Raw genomic sequence first — 21,944 nt, forward strand, 5'->3', positions numbered from 1 at the left:
GAGTCCACAACCGAGGCATGTGCCCTTGATAGGAATTGAATCTGGGACCCTTCAGTCTGAAGGCCGATGCTCTATCCACCAAGCCAAACTGGCTAGGACAGTTATTTTATCTTTTACATGAGGTGCATATCAGCAATACATTCCACTACCTTCTTTTCTCCTCCATAGGAGATGGGAAGGTCAGCCAGCCAGGTCTTGGTCACAAGCACCCTTCCAAAGGAGTCTTGACCCTCAGGAAAAACAGGCTGCACACTTCTCAAAATACACAGAAAAGACCCTGGCATTCACTGACCCTCCTATGGTCTATTAGAAAAGACCAAAGCTTTGACCGCAGAGTTCAGTAGTGGAACATTTCCTCTGCTGTAGAATGAACTATTGCTGAATTAACCACACTACTCTTATGCAAAATCAGGCTTCAGTGCTGCCTAAAACCCATCACTTTCTTGGACTTCACATTTTCTTCACTTCCAACTCCAGGACAAATAGTTGTCCCTCTAAAGTTGTTATCCCTTCACAGCAATGACTGAGAATGTGACTCAGGAGCAGGAAACATTTCTTATTCCCAGTGGACCCCAAGTGCATGAGGCACCAAATCCACATTTGTTATGGAAACAATGAATGGTTTACATGTAGAGCATGAAGCCTGTGAGTGTGAAGAGCGGACGGCTGCACTCACTCCCTATTTTGCATCAGCCCTGATGTGTGGTCCTGTGAGATGGTACCTCCTCCAAAGTGAAGGATATGGCAATTACTGAATTTAGGCCAATCATAACTAATTGAGTTGTTGAATGTGAAATGCATGAATCTCTAGGGAACACTCAGTTTGAGCTAAAAAAACAAAACAAACCAAAACAAAACAAAACAAAAAAACAACAGAACATATCTAAGTAGGATTTTGTAAACAAATCCCTATTTTAAATGCAGTTGAGAAGTCCAGACTTAAAGGGCCTTTGATAAAGCTAATTATGCCTTGATTACTCCCTACTTTGATTAGTTTAACATTTAGGATAGAGAGAGAGAAACATCAATGTGTGAGAGAAACATTGATCGGTTGCCTCTCATACATGCCCCAACCTGGCATCAACCTGCAATCCAGGTATGTGTTCTGACTGGGAATTGAATCACCACATTTTGGTGCATGGGCCGAGGTTCCACCCAACTGAGCCATCCTTGAGGCAGGCGGACCAGCACATAGCTTAGTCATGAGTGGTTGATTAAGGGACAGCAATGCAAATGCACGATGGATGAGGAAAAGTCAGCAGGGCTTGATGCCTGATTGGGCCTACGTGGTCCAGCACCAGGAGTTACTTACTCACCAGGGCTCCCTTCCAGAGGAAGGGCTTTCTCACTGACTATGATGGTGAAAACTGTCTCTTTTTGACCAGAGAAAATGCTTAGCAGCTCTGTTTTCAATGTGTCCTATCAAGAATTAGACCCATAACACTCAAGTACAAGGAAGACATACATTTTAGCACAAGGATAGACCAAGAAAGATATGTAAAGCTATAAGAGGAGGTGTGCCCAAACACTACCCCAAAAACAGAGACCACTTTTAATCTAGGTGTCTTCATGTATTTGGGTGGCTATAACAAAATACCACAGACTGGGTGGCTCCTAAACATGAACATTTATTTCCCACAATTCTGGAGGCTGGCAATCCAAGGTCAAGGTGCCAGCATGGTGTGTTCTGATGTTGGCCTTCTTCTGGGTTGTTAATTTCTCACTGTGTCCTCATTGGACAGACAGGGCTATGGACCTCTCTGAGCCTCTCTGATAAAGGCACTGACCACTTTCCAAAGGTCCCACCTCTTAATGCCATCACATTGAGTAGTAGGATTTCAACAGATGAATTGGCAGGGGACACGAATATTCTGCCCACAGCACTGTGGAAGAGTGCAATAATTGCACAGGCTGTTAAAGAGACAGACCGGAGAGGAGAGAGTACGCTAATGCTCACTGATCACACAGTCCTGATGGACTTCACATCTCTCTGAACTTCTGAGGAGCCAGAACACAGGAACCCTTTCTCAATCCACACCTACTAATAAGAACAGACACTTAACAGGTTGGAGAATGAAGTATGGAAGCACTGACAGTCTAGCTCTTCTCCTGGCATAACTGCAATCACTCTGTATCTCTAGTGTGTGTGCTGTTATGGTCTCCATCTCTCATTTCTTAACTTTTTGTTCTCTTCCCTTCTTTAATTAATTGAAGACTTTCTGTGGATTCTAGAATATTCCACCAGAGATCCATGTTTCCTTGTCATTTTCTCATTCTGCCTTCTCCACTGCACAGCTTCCCCAACCAACTTTCCCATTCCATTTGTGACCCATCATCACACGGAAGTAAACTGGTCTGAAAGGTCTGGTAAAGGTTTGATAGAATAGCCATGGGAGACTTGGGTTTTATACCCAGCACATGTGTTGCCATTGGCTCCCTTTTGGTATGAGGTTTAACTCTTTAATTCTGGCATCCTCATCTACTCAATGAAGATTCCAATACCTGTTCTGGCAGGCAAGTGGAGACTGTGATGAAGCACATGGCACCTCCAGCACCTTCTCCGAGAACAGACTTTCCACAGATAATGTTTCTGCTGATCTTTGTAGGAAAGCTATGATGACACTGACAATGGACTGATTTATATTTGCAATAGTCATGTGTAACTTTTAAAAAATTAGGTGCACATAGTAATTTACAGAATTTGTCTTTCACTTGATTAAATATGCCAAATAAATTGGTAATTTAACAATTTAATTGTAATCAATAGTGACCTCTTGAACTTCATAATAAATATATGTTAAATCTAAAACAGAACTACACTTTCCATGTGAATATAAGAGTGTTTTATTTCAGAGAGGGGAACAGCCCTATGTCTATACTTTCAGCAGCCTACTGAATTCTTATAAATATTAGTAAGCAGAATAAAACTAAAATCCTAGCTACTTTTTTTCCAGAGAATGTCCCCTCCTTTCTCTCTCTCTCTCTCTCTCTCTCTCTCTCTCTCTCTCTCTCTCTCTCTCTCTCTCTTTCCCTCTCTCTCTCTCTCTCTCTCTCTTTTTTTTTTAAAGCAGCAACACAAGGTCAAGAGCTTGGCTCTGTTCGACTGTCTGCTTGGGTCTCATTACTGTGGCCGGCTCTCCCTGGCCCCCAAGGACACCTTGCTCAAGGTCAGCTGAGACGGCTTTGGAGGAGCCACACCTGACTGTCCTGGTGGAACCTGAGCTCTGAGTCATTCACTTGGCAAAGAGCTGATCTAGGAAAAGGCAAAAGTCAGAGAGATTCTGGCGTGAAAGACAGATGAGTCATGGACAAGAAACAAATCACTCTCGATGGAGGACCAACTTTAGGGAACATTGAAATGGAGAAAAACAGTGTTTGGGGAAAACTAGCACTTATTTTTGGTCAGGACCATTTAACACACACACACACACACACACACACAAATAAATAAAAATAAATAAATAAATAAATATCTGCAAAAGTTTGTTTATGCTCCCAGCAATTTCTCAAGTATCTACCACTCATGCTATAAAGGAACAAAAAATCCCTCCCAGGGAAGTTGTGAAAAAGAAAACTTTCCAAGAGGAACTATCAATTACTTAAGTTTGATAAAGATAAGGAGAAACTAAAACCAAAGGGAACATTATAACCTGAAATTCCAATCACATTAATAATGGATAGAAATTGGTATTGTATTCCTTTAAAGATGACTTACACATACATACATACCTTACACAGGAGGTTTTATATTTTAACTTCAAAAAACTCAAAAAGTTTGACTGAAAGACTACTACAAGGTCATTTTATGCCTTCATTTTCTTTTTATTTTATTTATTAATTTTTTAACATGGTAACACTTTTAAGAAAGATTTGTCCTTGTATTTTAAGAACAAATCATAAATACATGAGTTGAGGAGTAGTGAAAGAAGTTGATGACAATATAATACACATATCTTTATAAGACCCCAGTTTTAATGAACTTTAAATGAAAAAAAAAAAAAAAAAAGGCCCAAAATAGTTGAAAACATTTGGCCAATAAGACAAAAAATATTCTTTTCACAATATTTTTAAAGCACTAAATATTCCTATCTTATTCATGGGAAAACTGATATAAAACCAACTTCAAGTAACTCGTACACAATGATCTATTCAAGAATTAGATGTAGGGGCCAGCATTTAGTGTGGACAACCCAGGTGACATTATGTTAGTGAATCACATGGTTAAACCCTTTTTAATCTTCCTAGAGCAGGACCTAGCTAAATAATGATACCGACAAAGCTCAAGATGGCTATGCCTGCAAAGGGAACGGACTGTCTTCTCCAGATAGTTCCTCTGGGAGGGAGGAAGGACGGGCCTCCACTTCTGGAATGTCTATGTGTGTCAGGCACTTCCAGAACTATGCCATGTAACCTTCCCCAAACCCTGACTAGCTTGCTGTTATTTTTATAATGACACAGGTTTTCAGAGAAAATCAATAACTTCTGCTGAGAATGGGTCAAAGCAAAGCAATATACTTACTTGAAAGGAATGAGTACTTCAGGGATGGTAGGCAGAAGTCAGGGGAATCCTTCCTTTCTTAAAGTACTTCCTGCAGCAGGAAGTATCTGAAATTAGAGAAATAAAAGACTGCCATTGTTGTTTTATTTGACAGAAGTAGGCAATCTATTAAATATATATGGCAACAGAAAATGATAACTCTTAAAAGTCTATCAGTAAGTTTTAAAATACAAATAACAAACATAAAGGTAAACCAAAATGTGTTAGTTTTTATAAACTTCATTTAAAGCCAAGTGTTTTGCTTCCTTCAACTGTGTTTTTTTAAAAAAAATTCTCACCAAAGGATATGGTTTTCATTGATTCTAGAGAGAGAGGAAGGGAGAGGGAGAGAGAAAAACATTAGTGTGAGAGAGCAACATTGATTGGTTGCATCATGGATATGCCCCAACTGGGGATCGAACCTGAGACGGTTCAGTACACAGGGCAACACTCAACCACTGCGCACCCCAGCCAGGGCTCAGCTGTATTTTTTTTAAGGAGACATTCAACCTTAGACAGCAATTATACAGAAAGGAGAATATAAACAGCCAGTTGTGAGAAGTCATTTAAACAAAGGTCTCCAGGACTTTATCTCATTTCTGGAACCGAGTCAATCCACCCAAGGTTGATAGATAGGGTGTTAAGAGTTTCAAAGGGTCTTAGAGCCCATGTGGTACACAACCCCCACTTCAGACCAGGAACCAGAGGCCCACTCAGGAACCAAGTTCTGTTCTAGGCTCTGGGGGTTAAGACCAAAATCTCTGACCTCTGAGTCTATACTCCAGAAAGAGGAGACTAAATATAATAGATACTATCTCAGAATGTCCCACTGGGCTGGAAGGTGGAGACATCTGAGCAAAATCCTGAAGGCAGTGAGGACATGAGCCATGGGACTATTGAGGGAAGCAATTTCTTGGCAGAGGAGGGCAGCCAGGGCCCCAAGGAGGGACACAAGAGTGGCAGCTAAGTCTGTGGTAATGGATAAACCAACCAATGGAAAGCAGGTGACAGGAAGCTAGTGAAGGTTAGAACCTTGGGGGATATCTACTTAAAAGGTGGTAGGAGCCCTAGCCAGTTGGGCTCATGGATAGAGGGTTGGCCTGCAGACTGAAGGGTCCCAGATTTGATTCGGGTTCAAAGCATGTGCGAGAGGCAACCACTTGATGTGTCTCTCTCACATCAATGTTTTTCTCTCTCTGTTTCTCCCCTTCCCTTCTATTATCTCTGAACATCAATGGAAAAATATCCTCAGGTGAGGGTGAGGATTAACACACACAAAAGGTGGGTAGGACAGGAGACTGGGAAGGAGCAATCAGAGACAGGGGACACAGGAGGAAGGTCATCAGGGTTGGAGAGCTGCTGCCTTTGACAATCAGCTCTGAGGACACTTCCCACTCAGGGAGTAATGGCTGGGGAAGGACGGATTGTGGAAAAGGAAGTATGGAAGCCTGACCAGGGCAAAACACTACAGCATTAGGAGGAATTTCTGACTGCGTGCCCTGCAGCATTGAAAATTTATTTTCATGTACACATTTTACCTGTGACCCTGATAGTGGACTTGCCTCCCAAATTTGGCAAGGTTTAAAATATGTCCAAATTCAATTAAGTGTATTAGAAAAGCAAAAGGCCTTAATCATAGTAAGATTAAATGCAAGTGTTATGACCGAAGCCCACATTTTACAAGCTTGTCTTTAATAAGCATGAACAAAACAAATGACTTTAATAAATAAAAGAGTCTGGTTAAATAAATGAGTCAACAGGCATCCAACAACAAATGCTAATCCCTGGCAATGCCAACAGTTTCAGAAATTATCACTAAATTACTTAAGAGTACAAGAGTAATGAAAGTATTTTGTAAATTCTTTGAGATGCATTTTTAAACTTTTACATACATTTAAAATTTTTTCAAATCCCATGTGATATAAATCTATTAAAATAAATAAAAGGACTTCCATGCAACATCTAATGTGTATTCTTAGAAGAGATAGAAGAAAAAATTACAATTTATACCTTTGACCACTGATCACTGTTTTGAACTGTGCAGTTCCGCACTTATAAATGGATTATTTTTCAATAAATGCCTGTTTTCTATCCTCACTTGGGAGTCCGTTGATACAAAGGGCTGACTGTATGCATTGATCTAGGCCATTTTATATCAGAGACTGGAGCATCCTAGGATAGTGGTATCTGGGCGGGGGGGGGGGGGGGGGGAAGGGGAGGAGTCCTGAAGACAATCCCCTCCCTCCCCTCCCCAGAGATAATGAAGGTAGTTAAGTTTTTGGGTAGTCAAAAGCTATATGTGGATTTTGGACTATGAGGGATTCAGTGTTCCTAACCCTCACCTTGTTCAGGGGTCAACTTATTACATTTACTACAGGTCACAAATAAGACACATGACGAACCTGAAAGTCAATATAATATATAGATGAAGAGATCTGTGGCCCACACCAACCCCCACTTAACATTAACTGTAGGGAATGTGGTTCAAGATGGATGGGAAACGGTTCATTCTGGATCAGGCACTACCAGCTCTCTTATCCCGAAGCCTTCTGGCTCCCCCAGTCCCCTCTGTAGAGAGCTAGTGACCCTGCATGCACTCACCAAGCTAAGTGCCCTGTTCTGCTCTTTACACTCCCTATTATTTGTTTGCTGTCTCCCCTACATAGGCTGTTGCTTGTGGGGTGGGCTGTGTCTTCCATCTTTCTCTGGCTAAGACTTAGCACAGAACCTAGCACAGGATAGGTGCCTCTAATTACTGAATAAAATAATGAAAGAAAAAAAAATGCACTTCGATAACAGGACTAAGGTCTCTTGAAATGTTTTTCAATCCAGGAAACTTAGGAGGGTCAACCCTGAAATATTTATTGATTGCTAACGACAGATCTTCCTCAGTTCTTTTCATATCACAAATGGCCAAGAGGCCAGCCACACAGCCACCCATACTCCTCCATCCAATAGCAGGCAATACCCAGTGCTCCTTTCTTGTCACAATCAGTTCAGGCCTTGCTCAGCCCAGCTGCTTTGTGGCACATCATACTCTACAGGAAGTGACTTTTCATTTTCAAACTGATGGCCACTTTTACAGCTGTGATCATAAGTCGCTAGGAGAAAAACTTCGCAAGTCTTACTTATAACCGAGACTGTCTTAATTTAAAAATGTTATATGTTTTATACTCTGGTACATGCTAATAGACCTATTTGATGGGTCAGAAATGTCATTCTCTCATCAGAAAAGAGCTATGAGATTACAAAGAGGGGAGAGAGCAAAATGTTAAAGTGCCCAAGGAATCTACTTTTTACTTTCTTATCTCAGAAATATCTGAAGATTCTTTTTACTGTAGTTTAAAAAAGGTAAGAAGAGATTCAGCTGAGGTTAAAAGTGCAGATTTTGCAAAAAATGTAAGTAACATTTTATTTGGTGCTATTAGAAAAATACCCCTTTAGCATACGGTGGAAGGCCCTGTAGGCCATCACAGTGCATTACCCAATATACATACATGTACCATTTATGCTACATTTTGAAGAAGTGCCTTTCAGGCACCAAGAGTCTTTTAAGACCCAGCCCTTGGGAGTCAACAGCACTTAGAATACCCCCACAGCTTCCATGGCACACAGCTTAACACAGGCCTGAGCTCATAAAAGGAGGCTTACTAGTACCATGTTTACACCTGACAATAATTTATTTTTAAAAATTATTTTGAGAGAGAGAGAGAGAGAGAGAGAGAGAGAGAGAGAGAGAGAGAGAGAGAGAGAGAAATATGAAAGTTAAACATCCATCAGCATCAGCTGCCTCCTGCATGCCTCCAACTGGGGTTGAGCCTGCAACCCAGGCATGTGCCCTGACCGGGCATCCAACCAGCAACCTTTCCATGCACAGGAGGGTGCCCAACAAACGGAGCCACACTGGCCAGGGCAACACTAGTTTATTTTGAAGGCACTCTACTTCTTAGAGATTCTCGAAGACCAAGGTAATTCAGGAAGCAGTTTGGGAGATGAAGAGGGGGAGACGATTATAGAATGACATCAATTTGTTCTTCCCCAAATGAGTGTCCAAGCTTTACTGTGGGTACAGAGAATGAGGGAGTGAACCGGGAGAGCAGGATCTGCACACGTGAACAAGGGCATCATCGTTGCACTTTCTACCACTGCTCTGCCCACTTCTGGAATCGGAAGGAGGTGGGGCTTGTTCCATGGGAGTCCAAAGTAGAGCACCCTTTCTCATGTTCATTTCAGCACCCATGGTACCTTAAAACAAAGCACTGCAGATGGTACCTTAAAACTAAGCACTGCTTAAAGTCATAGAGAGCCTGTATCACAATGCATGACTATCAACCTTTCTTATTATACAATAGATGACACTGCATTACAATACACGATAAAGTTTCATAATATTCCTTATATTTCCTTAAGACTAATAATTGGAATGAAATATTACATTGGATGAGTTATTACCTTCAGAATGGACTAGGGAGGGGTGTGGGGAGGAGCAGTGGAGCAGAGTTAGTGATCTGAAGTTTTCCTCAACCAAACAATACACGGAACCCCTGTAACCCATATACGGTTTTAAATCAAAGCATTTTTTTTTTTAAACAAAGTGCTTAAATGGCCACGTTTGGCTTTTTAGGAGCAGGGGACTAATTCCTGACGGCTTTCGGATATCACTGGGCTCTCCACGGAGCGCAGACGCATGGTGGCAGCCAGCCAGCCGTGTGACTGGTGACTCCGTACACAAGTTTCTGTGGTCTCCACGATCGGAGACTCTGAGCATATCCACGTTCAAGTTTGAGGACTAAATGGTAGCAGGGGGCTCTTATGAAATAAAAGAGACCTCGATGGAGAAGGTACACAGAGAAGCAAAATCAATGCATTTGTTTGGGTTCCTTTAAGCTCAGCCCTGGCCACTTAAACAGGTTTCCTTCAGAATGGACCTTCTTTATTGCACAAATTTTAAGATTACTTATTGTGTGAGGTGGAAAATAATCCAGGCAACCATTCACAGAAGATTTAAAATGTTGCCAGACATCAGTCTGAGTGGTAAGGACCCCACCTTCCTGTGATGAATTTCAACTCCGAAAGCAACATCCCCGTTAAACAAAGCCCGGAATCAAACATTCTCTCCGGCACAGGTGAACACACACACCTATACACATTTTTGGCAGAATGAGATACGCTATCATCCCCCTTCGTGGTCTGAAGGCTTCATGCAAACTACCGACGGGGAGACAAAGAAAACCATCCAAAATGAAGGCTGCGCTCAGCTTCGCAGAAACAAAAGCACTTACTTCCCTCAGGACCCGGCCCCGGCCCCAGGAGAACTGCTGCCCTGTCCTAATTCACGTGTGTCTCCCCGCACTCTCCCAGCCTGCTCCTTATTCGGGAGAGCCTGGGCTCGGTGCACACACAGTCAACCGGGTCCTGCAACGCCCCTCCAAAGACACCTCCATCGATGCCACCTCGGGCTTCCCAAAACAGAAGGGAGCCAATAAGACCACATGCACGCCTGGCTCCAGGTAAAAACAATCTCCCTTCATGCACCGAGCGACAGGCTGTTCACCAGCCAAGGTGAAAACATATTGTGGGACGGAACGCCGGGCTAGGCATGCTATGCACAAATAAAAGCAGATCATATTGAACAGAGGACAGGATGAACGCGCTTCATTTCATGCATGCCTGGGTTTTTCCCTGCGAGAGAAAGACTCGGAGTAATTACCATGCACTGAAACTTCCTCCCTGATCTCCTCGGGCAGCTGGCAGGGGCTGACTGCCGATGCTCAGTCTACAACAAAGAAGGGCGCCTTCTCTTCGGTGCCTTGCTCCTCCTGTAAGGCTGCCAGCTAAGCACCTCCACCGCCGTTGCCAGCGCACAGTGGAGTCGCTCTGTATCTATGTCTCCGGTGCATAAGGAGTCCAGTGGAAACCTATCAAGCCGGCGAGCAGCGATGCTCGCAGCCAATGAGCAGAGGCTCGGGCGGAATCCAGCACATGCTCTCTGAGGCGCAGGCTGTCACCAGCGTTTAGCAGGCTGCTAATCTAATTATAGCGAGTTTGCTAGCACAAGGGCTACTGGAGCAAAGCACCACGAGCAAATTAAATTTTAATAAATTAAGCCCCAAAGACAACAGCGTCTTGATTTCCTGTCATGCGGAGGATGAATGTGCCACCTTGTAAACTGTAAGTGATTTTTAAAGCGCATTCTTGCTTTTCTTCCAATCCAGAGAAAACAAAGAGGGGTTATACCCCTCACGTCCAGTCCAGCTGACTTGCACTGCAGATTCCGGCACGGAGGATAAATGGCAAAATCAATGCCGCGAAGGTCTTAGTGCTGGTGCTGTAAAATCTGAGTCTTACTTTATTTACCCTGATTAGCAATGTGCCACTTATTTGTCCTAAAGTGCTAATGAGTCTCCAATAGACTTTGAAATCCCATGTAATTTCCATGCACAGTGGAAAAGTGCTCATCAAGGTGCCAAAAATCATACTCCTGAGAAGAGTAATCAATAATAATTTAGAGCTACAAGAGATGGAAAGGATACCAGAAATCACTGTAAATTTCTTTTAAAAGAAATTTGCCTACTCTTGAATCCAGGTAAAATGATTATGGAGTTAAAATTATTGTGGAGTTTTTGGATGATCTTCAATAAAGTATTAAATACTTTGCCTAGATTAAGCCTAAAATGATGACCAGCTATCAAATAAGGTATCTTATTTTGAATCTGTTCGGAGAATAAAGTGGAGTGGAACTTATACCAAGAAAAACAAAATGAACATCCAATTTTCAAAGTAAATCTGTTAACTTCTATGATTTCTAATAATCAAACAGCACTTGATGATATAGTCAGTCTAATAATATGTTGGGGTCACATTGAAAAGTTTACACGACCACACTGTGTATGTTAACATTTATCTCTTCAGGAAATGATCTGTGTACTTCTTGCTTGTATGCTCCTTGACCTCTTTGAGTTTTCCCAAGCCCTTCCATATCATATTTACAGCACATATTTTCAATAACAGAAAAGTTTTCCCACTGCACAATTTAATGGTAAAATTAGGTCTAGGAGCCAGATCCTGTGAGAGGCAGTTTGAAGCCTGGGTGAAGAGCATACATTCTAACAGCCATACCACCTGTGTCTACATTCTGGACCAGCCACTTCCTACTTGTGTGACTTGGGACTAGTGACTGGGTGCCTCTGGGTCTCAGAGGCAATAATGGAAGGCATCTTGCAGGACTGATATTGAGGATTCGGACAAGGCCTGGCACAGAGTGAGTTCTAAATTAAGCTGTTATTAATAGCAGCAACCTTTTCACTACATCGTATTGTCTACCTTCTTTCCCAGGAACACACAACTCAAAAAAAAGAAGTGTCTAAACACTTCTCTGTTGTACAGTTTTGTCAGAAACACCATTTAGAAGTAATTCATAGTGACAAGCTGGCGGCAGGCTTGATTAATGGTACAGAGCCATTATGGGGATTCACTGTGATAACCAAAATTATTTCTCCAACTTCTTTTTTTTTTTTTTTTTTAAATATATTTTATTGATTTTGTACAGAGAGGAAGGGAGAGAGATAGAGAGCTAGAAACATCGATGAGATAGAGTCATCGATCAGTTGCCTCTTGCACACCCCCTACTGGGGATATGCCCGCAACCAAGGTACATGCCCTTGACCGGAATCGAACCCGGGTCCCTTCAGTCCCCAAGCTGACGCTCTATCCATTGAGCTAAACCGGTCCCGGCTCTCCAACTTCTTTTTGGCTAAGTAACACTCTCTAGGTTCACTTAATTCTATATGAAGCAGTCTTAAAAGGAATATTCAGAAAAGTAAGAGCTTATAATTATATTTCACTAATGACTTGCAATATAGATGAAATGATATTATATATTTGAAAAGTGTTTTCTATGAAATATAAACCAAGGAAAGTTTGTAATGAGGTGTTTGATTAAATTTAAAATAAAAAAAATTATGGGAAAAGAAGAGAGAAGTTAGCCAGACAAATGCAACTTTTGTCCCTGCAGCCTATATATTTATTAGTTCTCCCTTTCTCATAACTACATTCTACAAATTTAATAGTCCTGGGGTGATATTAATCAAATCTGTTAAATTGTTAAACTTATTTTCCAGCCCTGACTCAGTGGCTCAATAGGTTGGAGAGTTGTCCCATATACCAAAAGGCTGAGGGTTCAACTCCTGGTCTGGGCATGTACAGGAGATGACCAATAGATGTTTCTCTCTCATATTGATGTTTCTCTCTCTCTCTCTCTCTCTCTCTCTCTCTCTCTCTCTCTCTCTCTCAATAAAAACACAGGGTGTCCCCCAAAAATGTATACAGACTTTAACAGCTATAGCTCAATTTTGAAAATGAAATGTATTTTAATAAACATTGCTTTTATAATTATTTAAAGTGGGTGATGATTAAAATTTTTTTAAATTTCCATAATTCCCAGAAATTGGTATGTTCTACCACTCAAGCTCCAATCCAGTGATAATATGCCAACTTCTCATTTCTCTACTCTTGTTTCGCTTTGATTTTTTTTACTTGAAAACCTTTACAAAATGCTAACATTCTCCACAGCCTTACGTCCTGCTCTAAGAAACCAAATATTCCCAGGGATTAATTAGTAGCCATGGAAAAGGAAGACTGACTCAGAGGCATTTTTCAATCTTTGTATACCATAGACTGTTTGGGAAATAAACCAGAGAAAGGAATGGTATGGCTCATAAACTTTAAGGGGAAGACAGCAAAGAAACCCACGGTCCATAAATTCAGGAGTGAAAAATGGTGTACCAATGCAGACATAAACACGAACTTGCAAAACAAGATGGAGACATGCCTCTTAAAGAAACTGCCACCTCCAAGCAACATCCACGGAACTACCAAAGTGCAGTCACCATCATCCGGAGCTCCAACTCCAGGAGGAATTGGCTCCCATGATTTGGCCTAAGGCACAGCTCCCTGGTGGCTGCCAGGATACAGACTGGTAACACTTCTAGGCATTTATTTCGGAAACAGCCAACAGCTCTGCCTTCCTCTTCATTTAACAGACTGCGAGCTCAAAACAGGGCACTGTTTTAAAAAGCTGTTTCATTTGTCTCAGGCCTGTTTAGTATAAGACATTAAGCAGATGCATCCTAAGAAAAGGCCACTATCTTTTCTTAGGTCTTATCTTTCGGCATATTTACTAAATATTCGTCTGAAATTGAGTATTAGCTTGTTGGTAAGCTTTCTTACTACCATTCGACTAGCTAGCTCTCTATATTTTTTTAAAAATCTCAGGAATAGCACTTTTATCTTTGAATTTCAATCAACTCTCCCTTGAATCTGAAAAAAAGTATTCATGGACTCAATAGCTTCAGGCACCTACTATGTGCAAGGACGGTGCTGGACGTTGGGGACACTGAAGGCAAGGAGACCGTATTCTGATTCCCACTGGACCGTCCATTCTCATTGGGAAGATAAACATGAAGTGACTCATTAACAGCTGAGTGGTTCTGGTGGGGAAACTGCTGGGACGTGCAGGCTGCTGTGAGAGCACTTTAGTGGGCATGGGGGGGAGGGGTGTGGTCTATGACTGAAGGAGGCTTCTGGCTGGAGCGTGCGTGAAAGGCAAGGTCCTGGAGAGCCCAAGACCCAGGAGCCCAGGACGGAGAGCAAACAGCTGGGAACAGCTCCCACAAGAGGAGGAAAAACGCCAGGCAAAGCCCTCTGGAAATCTGATGGCTGACTCATTCCCCAAGTGCTTTCTAGGAATAGGTTCCCATGATCTTCCAAGTCAGAACCCTTCATCGCACAAAGAAGAAAAGCGTGTACATGTCACGTGTGCTACACTGGGCAAGTAGGAGCAGGCGGTCACCAGAGAAATGATTGACCTCACTGACGGGGTTTCTTTCTTCACGGTCTTTGGGATTCTCTAGCCTGGGAGAAGGAGGAGAGGAGGGCCTGTGTATTGAGAAGTTCCAACAGAACCTTCGGCTTTCTCCCCTTGCAAATGAAATGACTCGTGGCTCCCACACATCTTTAGACAGGTCAGAATATTCTGAACAGAAGTGTCTCAAGTTCAGTTGTTTGTGAAACTCCATCTCGCTGGAAGGGGCCCAGGGCAGTGGTTTCTGCTCTGAGGAACAGGGACCTGGGCGTGGGGAGGCCCGATCACAAGCTGGGCCACCAGGGCTGACATTTCTCCCATTTGCTGCGGAGCTCCCAGCTCAGGTCTATGCCTCAGTGCTGCCAGGAGTGGGGGAGGGGGCCAGCAGTCCTGGGTGGCCCCCGTATAGAGTGATGGGCCAATGAGTAATGCAATAAACAGCCTGTCAGTAGCATTTCCACGGTGGCATCTCAGGCCACCAACACGAACTCACTGCTGGTGGAACTGGGCAGACGTGCTAGCAAGCGGCTCCCCCAAGCCTACGTGAGGGGCTCTAGCACACCGCCCACCCCCACTACGAGGAAAAAGAACAAGGGTCCAAGCTGTGAAAGTCTCCTCTGGCTACCAGGAACTGTAGGACAATTGCTGGGCAAACAAATGGGTAACTGGTGCCCACACATCAGCTTTTTTAAAGAATGTGGCATCTGGGGTACTCAATGCAGTTATAAGGTGGCTGGGCTGAGAAAAACTGAGTCAGGCTGCTGGAGATTACTCCAGCGGCTCCAAGGGGCATGCATGGTCCTCGGCTCCTCCCTCTTTTCAGAGTCTTAGCATCAGACTTGCTTACCATGAAGTGACACTCCTGCCTGAATGGGGCCTCGGAAGTTCCTTTGTATGCTGTGCAGTCAGCCCTCTGTGAAGCCTCCCGCTGAGAAAGATGCATATGTTTGGACAAGTGTCTTAGCAGGCTACATACATACATAGACTGCATGAATCCTCTCTGTGGGGTGCAGTTTACCATCTAGTTGGGCATTGTTCAGTGTCTCCTCAAAGCCTTTTTTCCCTTCTAGTGATTCGCATTTTATAGTACTGGTGAAGGGCAATGGAAGGGTAGAACAATGAGATAACTAAGGAGTTTTGAATTCGAGGGGAGCTGTTGCTTGTTGGAAGCTACCCATTGTCTTCATTATCAGAGGAGTGTAAACAAGGAGCCCGGAACGGAGCCGGAACGCTGGTGAACCTTGAGCCCAGGCAAGGGCCAGAGCTATGCACCGATTGTTTAGTTGAGTAAATGGTGGCTCAAGCCAATTTCCTGACCAAATAGTCTCAGAGTAAATCTTTACTAATATTTATTGCCCTTTAAGACAGTCTGTCTGTTATCAGAATTTCCTGCCTAAGGGTAATATTGTGTATCCAAAATTGAATAAAAGGTTGGCAAGACCTGGGCATCAGCGAAGTTCTTCCACTAGAGTTGGATTCTCCGCCTGGCCTCCAATTTCCAAATTATTATTTATTATCTCATCTCTGTCATTTGTGTGCTGCCTTTCTCCAGATTCTGAACCCTGAACCATGTGGGATGGGGTTCACACAATTACTACAAAATTAAGAACAGAAGCTCTGGCTACCTTGTCTATCTGACCACTTCACACATTGTATCCATGTGTAGGCTGACGATCTAGCTGCAGCTCACACACGCTGGTCAGGGGGGGCTTCCCAGGACCCACCCAGCCTTGCACAGCTGGACAGCATGTCACTGGTACTTGACCACAGTGCTTAGCTGGATTGTCTTCCGAGGTCCCTTTTCCTTGGCCACTTTCCCGCTGTAGCCTCTATAATAAACCAGTGAGGTCTATGTGAGCTCAGCCTCTCTTGCCAAGGATATAACTGCATTCTTAGATATAGAAGCAAGAAGTCACATGATAGAAGAGAAAAAAAAAAGATTTTCTTAGGTATGGCACTAACCCTAAAAAAGATTTATACAAACAAAATTTATACCTGCTATGTTTCATACCTTTCAGACCTCCTAACACACAGCACCCGATCCCAGAGGGCACAAGTACCACGTGCATATAGAGGTAGCAGGCCACATAGGTCTGCCCAGCCCCCGGACCTCCTCATGTCCTAAAACTACCCAGCCAACCCCTGTCCTCTTAAAAAACATGACCCCTGCTCATACTGAGCTAGTCTATATATATAAAAGACTAAGTGACCATTACGACCAGACTACCGCCCAGTAGCTATGACACACTGACCACCAAGGGGCAGATGTTCAATACAGGAGCTGCCCGTGGTTATCAGTGCACTCCCCCAGCCAACCTCCCATGCTCCCTCCCCCCAATTGGCCCTGATTGCCTGTGAGACCGAGGGACCCCCACCTGTGCACGAATTCATACACTAGGCCCCTAGTGTTTTTGTTTTTGTTTTTTATAAGAAGCATACACGCTCTCCTGCCTGCTAAAGCAATGGTAACTGCTACGTTCCACAATTAAGAAAAACCCACAGGGGCTTTTGTGCAGGTGGACACAATTGAGAAGAGAGCTGGAATGTGGTAGTCCTGCAAAAAAAGGCATTTCCCCACAAAGTTGAGAAAACTAAAGGGTTAGGGTAACACAAAAAGTTTAAAAAAAATTTTTTTTAAATATATTTTATTGATTTTTTTACAGAGAAGAAGGGAGAGAGATAGAGAGCTAGAAACGTCGATGAGAGAGAAACATCGACCAGCTGCCTCTTGCACACCCCCCACTGGGGATGTGCCTGCAACCAATGTACATGCCCTTGACCGGAATTGAACCTGGGACCTTTCAGTCTGCAGACCAACGCTCTGCCACTAAGCCAAACCGGTTTTGGCAAGTTTTAAAATTTTTATGCATTAAGAAAAGTCTTCAGTATGATGGTTACAGTCTCATTTCAGGGTTCTACTGTGTTTCCCCGAAAATAAAACATCCTCCAAAAATAAGACCTAGCGCATGGAAAAATAAGACATTCCCTGAAAATAAAATCTAGTCATCTTTGGGAGCAAAAATTAATATAAGACACTGTCTTATTTTCGGGGAAACAGGGTAGTTCACAAACACATTCTTCTTAGGAAAGCATCTTTTTTATTCACCTGCCTTCTAGAGCAGCTCATTTTTATCTAAGTTACTGTTTCTTAATTACAAAGTCAAATAATCAATTACAGGGAATTTTTAAAATTTCTCACTGCACACAAATTTAAGCATTGCATAATAAAATAACTTTTACATTCTCTAGAAATAAAAACTGCCACCTTCCCTTCATTTACATGTATACGGATCTATAAGTCAAACACAGGTTCATTCATGAGCTGATGAGGTAGGATGCACATCGGCATTTCATACAAGTGCAAGTACCTATGGGTATCAGAACACACATGTCCCAATGAACGGGCATCCTGGCAGTTGTACACTAATGTTTCTGCTCTGCAAGGTTATATCCTGAATGATAGTCCTTGGGAAAATTAATACTGCAGCTCTGGCTCAGTGGGTTGGGGCATTGTCCCATCTACGGAGTGGTCTCAGGTTTGATTCCCAGTCAGACCACATACCTAGGTTGTGGGTAAAATTCCCAGTGGGGGTGCGTATACAAGGCAACCATTCGATATTTCATACATCAACGTTTCTCTCTCTTTCCTTTTCCCTCTCTCTAAAACCAGTAAAACACATCATCAGGTGAGGAATAAAAAGAAAGTTAATGTTGCTAAGAAAAGCTATCTTTAACATCTTCAAATAAAAAAAATTACTTACTCCTTGGGCATACTAATTGTGTTATTATTAAATAATTTTATCTATGATAATGTAATAATTATACTCAGTGGCCATTTTATTATGCTCTCTGAACGCATAATAATCTGGCCACTCAGTGTATATCCTATATAATAAAAGGCTAATATGCAAATTGTCCCCTCAACCAGCAGACAGACCAGCCAACTGCCCATGTCCCCTCCCCCTGGCCAGGGTGGCTGGACCCTACCCATGCACGAATTCATGCACCAGGCCTCTAATACACACACACACACACACACACACACACACACACTGAGTGGCCAGATTATTATACATTCAGAGATCATAATAATCTGGCCACTCATTGTAGATATAATAACCTAATAATCACTAGGTATAATAATAATTAGATATAATGATTAATATGATCTATGAATTAGGTTGCAGAAGTAGTTCTGAACTTATTAGCTTCCCTTCTGTTCTCAAATCATACCATGTTTTTTCAGACACTGATAGGAATCTTCTAGGATGTGAGCCTATTTACCTCATCAATAATCTCTCTACTATGAAAAGGACCCAGGACGAGACCCTCTTTCTACTAACCATCTGATCGAATCATTTCTACAAAGCTTCGAATTAGAATAAGTGTACGGATGTCCTAAATTTCAGTTTTGTCTCCCAAAGTGTAATGCCTTCAGATTTCAGGTACTAAGTAAATTTTCTATAACTTCAGAAGTTCTGTATCTCATCAGCACTGGTTCTTGAGTGGATCTCTACACTGTTGTCCAACATCAGTATAATCTCCCATGAGTAATGCATGCTGTTATTTTAAGCAAAAGCTTCATGGAAGAACTACAAGTATGCATGGCATGAACATTCATCACTGCGTTTTAAGGTTACAAACTTTGAAAGATTAGACTTTTATCTAAACAAATATGCAACTACAAGAACATGATTTGTTATGAAATTCAACTTGGACCTTTCTGACGCTTTCAATGTCTTGAAAATAGGTCATACAGAAACTTCCAAGGTTATATCCTGAATGATAGTCCTTGGAAGAAATTAATGTTGCTAGAACAATACCTTCTCATCTTCTACCCCTTTATATTTTATCCTAATCTAGCTACTTTCCAGCTGCTAACTTTGGGTACATTACTTAACATCTCTTCGCTTGAATTTTCTCATCTGTAGCATGAGGACAAAGAAATTATTTACTATATAAAGAAAGCATTTAGGGAGTGCCCAACATTTTGCAGACATTATCTAAGTTCTTCCTGCTTGGCTGATGACAAAATTAAAACATCCCGGCCAAGTGATATTCATGCTATTAGAAAAACGATCCCCTTTCCTGACCTTTTTCTGACCCAGAAAAAGAAATTATATAGTATAAACACAACCATCATGCCCTGAGCACAACCCAGATGGGACATGTTATACTGGTAAAGAGTTTGTTAATAACATCCAGAAATTCTGAGACTTAAACAAGCACAACTTCCTTGCTGGGGTAATTTGCAAAATGTTCTTGAAAATCTTACAGATTTTGTAGACCTTTAACCCTGGCCATTTGCTTTGGGAAAATATCCTAAGGAATTTTTATTAATTAATTACAATTAATTAATACAAATATTAATTCCAAATAGTAGAGGATATACGCAAAAAATATGGAAGCCATGTACTTATCATAGCATACTTTCTAGAGCAAAAACACAACAGCCAACATGATTACATAAACGATGCCGTATACATAAAAGGTAATGTTATGTTGTGCAGTTCTTCAAAAGTGATGTTACATATCATGAAAGAATATTTATTAAATGGAAATGTAGCTGACTAGTAAGTGGAAGTCATAAATCAATGTATGATGCCATTGCTGTTTACATGATCTGTCTGTGTACATATACATACATCTCTGTGTATACATGTGGAGAAAATATTTAGGGGCAAGGCCACAAGGTGAATAGTTCTTGTCTCTGCATTGTTGGCTTGTCTGAATTGTTTAATTTTTCTCTTCACATTGAACATAAACTGCTTGTTAAAACTCTGTATTTTCCCCACCCATGGGGAAAACTTTGGGTGGTAAGTTTTTCATGAGTAGCCCCTCTAAAGTCTCTGGCTTGGAGGTTCAGGCTGCCTGACATGCCCTGGTCATGGGATCTGTCCTACAGTCAGTCTACATGGTACAGCTTGGCTTTGTGTGTGCTAGTATGTGCACCATCAGCAAACGCGACGCTGATGTAGTAATCGTTCCCGGCCATAAATCAAACCATTAGGGTGGGAATCTGGATTATCGGTCTATTTGCTGATTATTCTTAAACATTAGAGCAAGCCTCTGTTGGCACTGGGGCAAGTGCGTCCTGCTAAGTACGGCTCAGATATTCTTTCCCATAGTTATTTGGGTAATTTTCTCCTTTTATCTCAAGGCATTCTTGTACACGTGGAAGATATGGCCAGGTTTAAATGCCTGGAAAGAAGCCAGGGAGTTTCAATGATGGAGAAAATGGAAAATAATTTCTTTGGCTACGAAATTAGAAACATTAGCAGGATTCAAAATTGACTGGAACCTTGGCAAGTTTCTGAAGCTTTATGGATTGTTACTGCGATAGAGGGAATCGAGTTGAAATTAAGTAAAGCCATCATCTTTCGCCACGTCTGCCTATGTGAGCTCTATTTTTACTTTCACAGTTTAAAAAACCTTTAATGATAGTTTCGTGTCATTAATAGATAACGATTGGATGGTTTTGTCAGAAAGATATTTCCATTTCTGTGTGTAGATTTTAAAGGTAATTTTATGATATATCTAGGGATCAATTTTAAAGTTCCACAATAGAAATTAATAGGCAAATGAATTGTTAACAGAAATTTGCCTTGAAGTGAATTCTGCTCAAGTCCACCTTATATAGTTGAGTGTAAAGCCAAGATTTTTTTTCCTACTGAAAATAATTACATACACACACCCTTTCTTTTTTGACTGTTGTTTTTCGTAAATGGTGACTACTGTTCTGTAGTTGATTCCCTGTAGATAGAGAGATCCTTTCCCCTGTTTTCTTTTACAACAAAGAAATGTGTTGTTTTTTTTTTCATTATGTAACCCCATTTAAGGCAGTGACGACAATCATGGGACCTTCTTTTGTTTAACAAGTGCTATCCTCCTGGAAACATGTACCACTCACCGACTTTCACAGAAAAAGGAAGCGTCCTTCAAGAACGAGAAAGAAGCTATCAGAAGGGAAAGAATCCTTTGTAAATCTGAACATCTGAATCGTTTCTAAATAAAGGAGAAAATCTGTGTCACTTATTGAAGGTAGTTTCTTGGCTTAACAGTTTATGCTTTATGGACACAATAAAGAAAAAAGCTATTCCTCCAAACGTTCCTGGCCCAGTTTGTAAATCGGACGTTTGAAAGACGTTTCTGCAGAGGTGGGTACTCTCTATGTAGGGCACCTTTTCTAAGCAGTTAAGTATCAGAGTTTCAGGGGGAAAACGCTCATGGCAAAGATTAGCTTCATTACGTATTACTTTTATCTTGTGTATGTTATTAGCCCTGAAAGTGGGAGTGATCTGAAGGACATGAGTTCACCTTAAAGGAAACTTTCTTGGTTTTCTCTTTTACTTTGTTTTCAAAGTCAGATTACAAAGGAATTTAAATTTCAAGTGTTCGATTACATTCCTCCTGAATGACTGCTCCTATCTTTGCCAAGTCAATGCTCCCATTCAGGGAGAAGCTATTTTAATTCCACTGCAGGCAGGTCCTCTAATGAAGAGGAGACTGAAATTCCTCTTACGTGGAATAGCACATGACGAATGC

The 21,944-nt window shown here is 41.8% G+C and overlaps 1 protein-coding gene and 1 long non-coding RNA gene across 10 annotated transcripts in view; one reads left to right on the forward strand and one right to left on the reverse strand.

Annotated features, from left to right (window-relative positions):
- Nucleotides 1-21,944, reverse strand: part of FAM110B (family with sequence similarity 110 member B) — a 124,408-nt gene that overhangs the window by 51,587 nt on the left and 50,877 nt on the right. For 5 of the 9 annotated variants that reach the window (XM_084864305.1, XM_084864302.1, XM_084864306.1 and 2 more), the window contains one exon: nt 4,520-4,605. The exons of 1 other annotated variant lie outside the window; for it this stretch is intronic. The gene's annotated coding sequence lies outside the window, so the exon portion shown is untranslated. Of the gene's footprint in view, nt 1-4,519; nt 4,606-10,247; nt 10,430-16,024; nt 16,135-21,944 lie in introns of those variants that run through there. 3 more of the 9 variants (XM_084864310.1, XM_084864309.1, XM_084864303.1) reach the window with 3 other exon arrangements.
- On the forward strand, nt 10,488-21,549 carry LOC311611825. The gene is made up of 3 exons (XR_014793152.1): nt 10,488-10,708; nt 20,560-20,796; nt 21,239-21,549. It is a non-coding gene; the product is annotated as an uncharacterized lncRNA (long non-coding RNA).

This window comes from Pipistrellus hanaki (assembly GCF_964339955.1).
Source record: "Pipistrellus hanaki genome assembly, chromosome: 17".
NCBI lineage: Eukaryota > Metazoa > Chordata > Mammalia > Chiroptera > Vespertilionidae > Pipistrellus > Pipistrellus hanaki.